At 36.7% G+C, this 9,222-nt stretch overlaps 1 long non-coding RNA gene across 1 annotated transcript; it reads right to left on the bottom strand.

Annotated features, from left to right (window-relative positions):
• Positions 1–855: 855 nt before the first annotated feature.
• On the bottom strand, positions 856–8,669 carry LOC122067837. The gene is made up of 3 exons (XR_006136890.1): positions 3,410–8,669; positions 2,365–2,542; positions 856–2,078 (listed from the first exon to the last, which is right to left on the bottom strand). It is a non-coding gene; the product is annotated as an uncharacterized LOC122067837 (long non-coding RNA).
• Positions 8,670–9,222: the final 553 nt, after the last annotated feature.

Below are 9,222 nucleotides of genomic sequence, written 5' to 3'. Positions count from 1 at the left end.
GACTAAAAAAAATGCTTCCCAGTCTCCTCTCAATCTTCCTCCTCACTCCTACATTCATAAAAAATGCTGATATAGAACATTAGTGATGCATCAATGAAAAGAAGCAAATTTGTTGGACAAAGTGCATTAGAAAACAACTCAAAGGCCACCTATGGTACAAGTTACAACCCTAAACACAAGAATTCATTTTTTCTCTTTGCCGGACATAAAAAAGAATGAAAGTAACAACATACATGCTACAAGAGCAGCGAAAAGAAAGTGGAGACAGGTGACTAATAGAAGATTTCGTAATGCTGGTAGCCACTGCATGGGGAGAAGAACCAGGACTTTCTGCTTGAAGAAAGAATGTGAGATGATTACTCTGAAACATTTTGTTATTATTCTCATTTAAAATTTCACTACTTAAACATGAAACTGACTGTCTGGGACTCCACTGAGCTGATGATTGATCAATTCTATTATTGTAATGTCCCCCCAACTTCATGCCCAACCGTAGCCTAAAAGAACTTGTATTCTGATTTGTCTCTCATCCATGGTGGTATTTTCCCAACCATCTAATACAACAGGACATCAACAGCCTGCACACATTTCCCACACAACCACAGCTTTGCCAATGATAGCAAAGGCTAAACTCTGTCAAGTGTGTTTCACATTTACATCTCCTTAGAGGAAGCGCCAAGCGAAGAGGACAACATGTAGGAGAAATGGAAATTTGGGTTCTAGAGGGATTTGGTTTTGCTCATATTTTACATGAGATGCTTNTTCGGCTTGTGGGTTTGTATTTGTTTGATTTTGTTTGATTCCTTTCCACGTGTATGAGTTTTTTATGTAACAGATTCTGCTCATTGCTCATATTTTACAAGAGATGCTTACTTATAAACGGGATCATATCAGAGCTCATCAGAGAGTATTTGGGATACAATCATTGGAGAAACAATACATAACCATTTACATCATATTGTTAGGCATCCATACTTCCCTGTAGATATTGGATAAATCAATTCCACTCCAAGGGATCCAAGATCTAACTTTTTCTATTGGATCTAAAAGTGAACCATCAGGCATTCCCATAAAAGTAATTGCTTCCAGACATACAATCAATCTCTCCAGGAATTAGAACATCTACAGATGTTTCTTCTTCTTTTAAGGACTATTTGACTCCTTGTTATCAAGCAAAAAAATCTGAAAAATGAAATTTATAGAGCTGGTCACAAGTCTATGAATTTCTTTTGAAAAAACTAGTCTTTTATTTTCACCAAAAATGTATTCAAAACCATCAAACCCACAATAAAAACAGTGATTGATTTCTCAAGGAATTTAGGGGAGGACAACGCTAGAGGTTTTTTTGTAACCCTAAAAAAAAATGATGGAAGAACCTCCTAAATACCTTACTGGAGACTAAAAAGGGTCATAAGCAATTCTAGACTAGTGTCTCAATTAAACGAGTAAAATTTCAAGGATCAAGTCAACAAAAGACAACATGAAACATATATTATAATATCAAATCAAATAGTATATTGGTTGACAAAAAAATCCACTTTCGGTTTTAACAATAGATGGGAAGAAACAGATTCCCTAATTCAACTGCCACAACAAAATCAATGGCAAAAAATTCTAAATAAGATATGCAAATCAATCCCTGAATTGTGAAGAATAAATCCAAGGAAAGATTCAAGCATCAAGTAAGCAAAATCCATTTCAAAAAAATTGGGAGACGATAGGGAGAAAAAGGTAAACCACCTAATTTCTTAAATCAAAAGTTATGAAGCAGACCAACCAAGACAAACTGGAAATTCAAAAATCATAACTACAAATTTTAGCTCTTCACAACAAAAATCTCACAAAAATTGAACCACTTTTTAAAAGATTTTCTCAAAACAAAACTAAACAAAAATTAAAGAAAAAGAAGAAGAACTCATCTGATATGTGTAATCTGCTAAATAGTGGGGTGTATGAGAAGCAATAATAGAAGGTGAAGAAACAAGGAGGAGGATCCCTTTCTCTCGATATCAATTTATATCTCAAAGACACCACAACCCTTTGTTTTCCTCTTATCTTTCCAAGTGAAGTTTCATTCCCTGCTCGAAAATAAAAATAAAAAAATAAAAAGAAATAAAAAAGAAAAAACAACTCTTAGTTAAGAACGCAATGAAATATGCCAGAGTGGGGGATTTGGAGAGTGATGAAGGACAGGATGCTGGCGATGGAGACGACTGCGGCAAAGCAATACTACCATCTTTAAGGAACATAACAAAGTATGGAAAAGAGTGTATTGAAAGAAATAAGCAAACCCATATCAACATGTTTTACAATAGAATTTATGAGAAAAAAATACAAATAGATAAAACGAAGTAGAATATGGACCTATCTGTCATTGGAAGCAGGAGGGACAAAGAGTGTGTTCGTACTAGAGAAGATGCCGGTACCGGTTGACTGAGGTTGTTTTAATACCGGGCTTCCAAATAACTGTGTGATCGCAGAATACTAGGGTTTTGAACCACCAAGTATTACAAAAAAGGGACCGTATAAGCTTCCATTCTATCTGCATATCCAAGTTAGTTCATTTATTGCTAGCTGTAAATATCGAGTGCACCTTAATTCTATAGCATATTCCTAAGGCAACAACAATAATTGAAGAAATGCATGACTGTGAAATAAAAAAATGACTCTATTGTAGTCAATATGCAACAATTCAGATTAGCCACCTCATCCGTGCTGATGGCCTAAATGCAATCTAGTTCACCAACAATTCAGCCACTCATACGAAGCAGGCAAGGAGGAGAAATTACATTAAGGAGGCCAATCTAGCTGATAGCCTAGAAGCTGGTCTTCTCTGTCCTGACAGTGGCTTAACGGAAGCTGTCACAGACTTGAAAGATTTGCTCTTCGGTGAACCAGATTTTTCTTTTGGAAAAATTTAAAGGAAGGAAACTCAATGATCCTATCTTCACCACCTTATTATATATATAAAAAATAAGAAAACCCTTAACTCATGGATGCTCTAATGGCCAAAAAGGGGATAGTGAAACCTATGTGATCTAGACCTTTAGGTTTTTTCCATTGTAAGTGTTATTATTGTCTCCTAGCATCCTCCCCCTCTCCTCTTCGTCCCCCCTCTTGAGGGTGGGCCCTATGTATTCTCTCTTCTTTTTTTTTTTCTCTTCTTTCCCCTTTTCGGGGTTGTATTGTTTTTTCCTCTCTTTGGTAATGAATAATTTATTCACATATAAAAAATTTTGGAAAATTTTTTAACCTTAAATCACTTCATCTGTTTTGCTTCTTTTTTGGTAAAGGTTGGATAAGAGGTTGAAACTTAAAAGCAAATGGGAACAACATAAGTAATGACATGATAACAACAAACATAAAGGACCAAAGAATGAGGGTTAAGGATAAAGTCCTAGATACGAACCTGATCATCCTAGATACGAAACTGATCTGTCCATTACAGACTGGTAAAAGTCCCAAGAATCAAGCCTTTTCCCATATCTGGATAATCAAGTTCATTAAACAAAGTAGATATGAAGGAACCAAAATTTGGTAATAAATGGAACTATATAACTTGAAAGCATAAAGTACCTCCTCAAAAATGAACCAAAATTTGGTAATAAATGACCTATATATAACTTGTAAACATAAAATACCTCTCCAAAAATAGGATTCACTGAAAAAGATCCAAGTCCATATCAAAACATTTAGTATTTGAAGTATAAGAAATATTCGGCACAAGCATATTTGTATAGTTTGATTGCATCCAATGCAATGCATGAAGAAATTGGATGCCCAGAATCAGTAAATCCACAGGAAAATGAACTTAAAGATAACACAATTAGGAGCAAACTCAACAAAGATGAATAAGAGGATTTCCAATCAGATCAAAGAATTAAAAGTTCACCAAATATTTGCAATGCATGACTTACAAATATTAGGCATTACAAGATTACATCAATAAGCATGTGCTAGGGCAAAGAGCGTAACAAACATAGTTCATAGATGTAGGGAAATAATATTAAGAAATTTCCTTTATCGATATGGAGTTATTTCAGTGCATATTTTCCTGAATTTGAGCTAGTCTGAGATTACTCTGCAGCAGCAGTGCTTTACAAGGACATGAAATAAGCGAAGAGTGTTGTGCTCTATTATAGGCGTTAAGCTGTCAAATATCAATGGGCAGTAGAGAAGTTCTATATAAACTATTGAAAGAGTGAACTAGCTTCTTTTAAAACAATTCGGTTCTCACATCCCACTCTCCATCTGTGATTACAGAAAGATAAGATGACAAAAAACAGTAATTAAAGTGGAAATTGAAATTATTCGCTCTTCTCACTCTGCTGTGGTAAACATCATAACAAAGGTCCAATAGAGAGACATCTATACAAAATTCCCTATCTTCCACAATAAGATGAAACGAAACTTGCTTTCATTTTAAATTGACAGTAATTTGCGAGAGAAAAACTGCACAAGGTATACACTGAGATTTCCCATTGAAGCAAAACTCATGATGACAAAGAGGAAAGATGGAATGAACATAGCAACTAAAAATTACATATTCCAACCATGGTCAATGTCCATCAGTTCAACAGAACAGAGAATTTCCCCCTCCAACCACTTTTCCCAACATTCTCGCATTGCAGGTTTTTACAGTGCAAGTTAGAAAGTTGATTTCAATGAAAAAAACAAAGAACCACAGCCTTCACCAGGAGTGGTTCGATTTTGTCTAAAGGATGTGTCTAGAAGACGTTGAGAAACATCTGCAGGTAGAGCTGCAAACAGAGGAAATAGTTCACTGATAAACTGATCAACTAGAATCTGGAAGTTATTTTTTTCTTTTTCTTTTTTTCAATCCTAGATCAGAAGAACTAAACTATGTATAAAATTTAAACAAACATGAAAATCAGGTTGATAACAATTCATTATCAATAGGAATGAATCTGTTCAATTGTAATACATTTTTTACAAACTACAAAATGTATGGGCTGAAATAAACAAGATAGTAGAATAAGTTAAAAAGACTGATGATTGATTCTGAATGTCAACAAACAATGTCAATAAAAAGGAGATGCTACTCCAGAAAAAAGTTTAAATTATAACTGTTTTGTCATCAGATTCTTTATGAGGTTGGTTCATTGACCATGAAATGACATATTCTATAGACCACCCAAAAGAAACAAAATCAAACAAACAAAAAATAGAAGACAAATAATATTGGTGGCAGCCCCCAATCAATAAATTGAAAATATGCACTGCCTGATAAGAAATAGAAAAATGAAAGAAAAAGGGAAAACAAAAAGATCAGACTTTCAAAACATTCAAGGTACCGCCAAAAATAAAATTTACCTGTAAAGGCAACTTAGTAAAAAAAGTTCATAATCGGAACAGTTAATTGCCTCAAGTTGATGTAAAATATCAACTGATGCATCTAGATCACCCTCATTTACCAACAACCATGATGCCAAGATTTTCCAAACCGTCACTTGTTGGTTCTCAGAAGGAGAACCATCTCCTCAGATCTGGTATCTAAGATGTTGCATAGGGACTGAAAGAAGAGATTCTTGTCATCATTGTCTGAGCTTATGGAAGATCTCCCTGTTCAAAGATGTTAGCATCACCAGATGGAATGCATGATTAATACTGTAGAATAGAACCCAGAGAATGGTGTGAATGTAGCAGTCATTTCAATAAACAAAGTAAACAGGACTATTCATACAAAAGTTTTTTTTTCTTCCCCGGGGGGGGGGGGGGTCAGGGTTTGGAAACGGAGTCTGCAATCATTAGATCAGGATAGCCACATCAACTAATTTAGTAAAATTCATCGTTCTATACAAAGCTTCCAAGTTCAAATAAAATGTGTAGACTTAAGACGCTGAAATAATTAGAAGTCCATAACAATCAGATGTATGAAGACATCACCATGCTAATTATGACCACCCTATTCACTGAACAACAAAATAAGGGAGAAAAGAAGAAAATCTAGCCTCAATGACAAACAGTTCTATTTCAAATTTGAAATTGAAAAATAAGAAACATTGCATATCTCCAAGTACACAGTCCTATAAATCTTATGTTAACATGAAAAGAGGCTTTACTAAACATTAGGATACCTTTCCCATGAAGAGGCAAGAGAAAAATCATCAAATCCTTCAAGCTGCATCACTAAGTTAAGAAACCATAATTCTATTGCTGCCGGTAAATTCTCTAAAAATGTACTTATTAATCAGTTAGACTTAAAACACATTAAGCGATAAAACCAACAACATGAGTTCTAAGAGCCAAAACCAATGCTAAAACTATACATAGTTGAATATAAATATCAAATGCACCACAATCTTATCCTCCTCCTACACATTATGGGTGCACCAAATCCTTGTTTATTGTTATTGATCTGTTGATTTACTTTCTAAGAAGATAGAGTCAGTGTTGCTGGGTTTATTGCAAATAAATAAATAAATGTTATTTCATTATTGGAACAATCAATTTGGGTAAGGCTATGCTAGTTTACACAAAAGAATTTACAAATCTACCTCCACTCCTTCACCCAAACAGTTATCCAAGAAAGTAGAGAATTTTTTTTTTTTTTTTTTTTTTTTTTTTGGGTGTGGGGTGGGGGTGGGGGTGGGGGTGGGGGAGTGGTGTTGATGAAGGTGAGAAAGAGAACTTGTGGATGAGAAGCTTCCAAACAGGCTAAAACTGAAAATATAGACTCATGCGAGTCATTCATTCAAAAAAAAAAGAAAAAAAAGCTATTGAATCTGCACGAATCGACAGGATATCAGTCGGCACCTATCAGGTCTAACCAATTTCGTATTTTCCCAAAAAGTTACATCATAGTTGAGTGACAGATGAATTCAGCATTTTTTATAAACCCACCAATAAATAATGCCAAAGCACATGCAAATATTGAATAATAAAAGTAGAGAAGCATATGTATCTCATCATGACCAAGTTCATAGAAATTAGGTGACTTCAAAGACGTTTTTAACTTAAGTGAAACCAGTTCATATACGAAAATGAAAGGAAAGGAGAACAAATAAAATAAGGTTTCCAGCATAAAGAATGTGTTAGAATTACTATACCTGAAAAATGGAAAATAGAGAGTAGTAGGAACGACAATCAGACGTGAGTTACCTCTCTTCTGAGATATCATCTTCTCCTTCGTCTTCTATTTTGCTGGAGAACGCCATGAACGACCAGAAAGGAGTCCTGTAGTACAAAAGGAAAGAAAAAAATAACAGAAAACATTGTCATGACTGATGAGCATATCTTCTTGCTCAGGTGTTCTCGATCCTGAAGAGTTGTCTTCATAACTAAAGGATTCGGCAGAGACCATCTTCCCCACTGCTCTACTACCAAAGAAAGTACCAAAGAAATCTAAATCCCATAGATATCTTCAAAGTACCAAAGAAATCTAAATCCCATAGATATCTTCTACACAAATGACATCCAATGGTAGTTATTTAAATAAGAAAAACACTTGAATTTGATGGGAAGAAGGTCAATTTCAGCTACAAAGGGTTTGGCCCATGAAACCACCTACACTCAAGTATAGAAAGAGAAGAGAGGTGTGCACAGACAGAAAGAAAGGGGTATGCGAGGTGGTTCACAGAGAGAGAGAGAGAGGTTCCCCGTAGTATAATCAAACGCCGAATCAGTGATCTGCAGCCTCGAATAGGCTTCCGAAGATGATCTCAAGCCCTTGCATAGGGGTAGGATATGCCGATGTTGTTAACGAGAATTACAACACTAAATCCTAAGACCTTCGATGGGTTTCTGAATCCGCCGGATCCCTTTGGAAAGGTTTCCCTGAGAAATTCACCACCGTTCGCGGAGGGAGATGGTCTGGCTGCTCTCTGTCTCTCAGGCGTTGCAGTTCCGGATGCCGTTGCTATTCTCGGCGAGTGGTTTCTTTTTTCTCGTCTACACCCAATGATGTAAAATTCAAAATTTAAAATTGAAAATTCTAATGGGTTCAGAGAGAGAGAGAGAGAGAGGTTCCCCGTCGTATAATCAAACGCCAAACCAGCTATCTGCAACCTCGAATAGGCTTCCGAAGATGATCTCAAGCCCTCGCATAGGGGTAGGATATGCCGATGTTGTTAACGAGAATTACAACACTAAATCCTAAGACCTTCGATGGGTTCCTGAATCCGCCGGATCCCTTCGGAAAGGTTTCCCTGAGAAATTCACCACCGTTGGCGGAGGGTTTCCCTGAGATGGTCTGGCTGCTCTCTGTCTCTCAGGCGTTGCAGTTCCAGATGACCGTTTGCTATTCTCGGCGACTGGTTCTTTTTTCTCGTCTACACCCAGTGATGCAAAATTCAAAATTTAAAATTGAAAATTCTAATGGGTTCACAGAGAGAGAGAGAGAGAGAGAGAGAGGTTCCCCGTTGTTTAATCAAACGCTGAACCAGCGATCTGCAACCTCAAATAGGCTTCCGAAGATGATCTCAAGCCCTCGCATAGGGGTAGAATATGCCGATGTTGTTAACGAGAATTAGAACACTAAATCCTAAGGCCTTCGATGGGTTCCTGAATCCGCCGGATCCCTTCGGAAAGGTTTCCCTGAGACATTCACCACCGTTCGCGGAGGGTTTCCCTGAGATGGTCTGGCTGCTCTTTGTCTCTCAGGCGTTGCAGTTCCGGATGACCATTGCTATTCTCGGCGACTGGTTCTTTTTTTGGGTCTACACCCAGTGATGCAAAATTCAAAATTGAAAATTGAAAATTCTAATTGGCGGTGCTCCTTCTAACGGTAAGAAAAAGGAGGAAATTGGCTGACGTCACTGATAGTTGCTTTTTGGAGAAAGATTTTTCTTCCACGCAGCTAGAAAAATCACCTAACCGTTTGAACCAAAAGATAAATGGATCGGGAAATTGGTCTAATTGTATTATAATCGGCTGACACCGACCCCCAATTCCCACCGATCCTAATTGCTGCAGATTTAATCCGAGACGGATCAATCGATTCCTAATTGTTTATCTCTGCCTTTTCAGTTGGATTGGATCGATTCCTCAACCGATCCATTTTCACCCATTATTGCTTAGAATCTGTTGAATTGAACCAAACCGTTTCAAGCCGATTAAAATCCAATCCAAATCGGAATTGACACCCATCACAATTTTTGAAACCCTGCTTAAGGCTTTTTTTTTTTTTTTTTTTGGGGGAGGGGGTGGGGTGGGGTGGGTGTTGTAAGTAAACCTGCTTAAGTTGGGTATTTGGAATTTTGG

The sequence above is a fragment of the Macadamia integrifolia genome, unplaced genomic scaffold, assembly GCF_013358625.1.
Source record: "Macadamia integrifolia cultivar HAES 741 unplaced genomic scaffold, SCU_Mint_v3 scaffold3162, whole genome shotgun sequence".
In the NCBI taxonomy this organism is placed as follows: domain Eukaryota; kingdom Viridiplantae; phylum Streptophyta; class Magnoliopsida; order Proteales; family Proteaceae; genus Macadamia; species Macadamia integrifolia.
The sequence above is the reverse complement of the archived record's forward strand: the minus strand, read 5'-3'. Positions and strand labels throughout refer to the sequence as shown.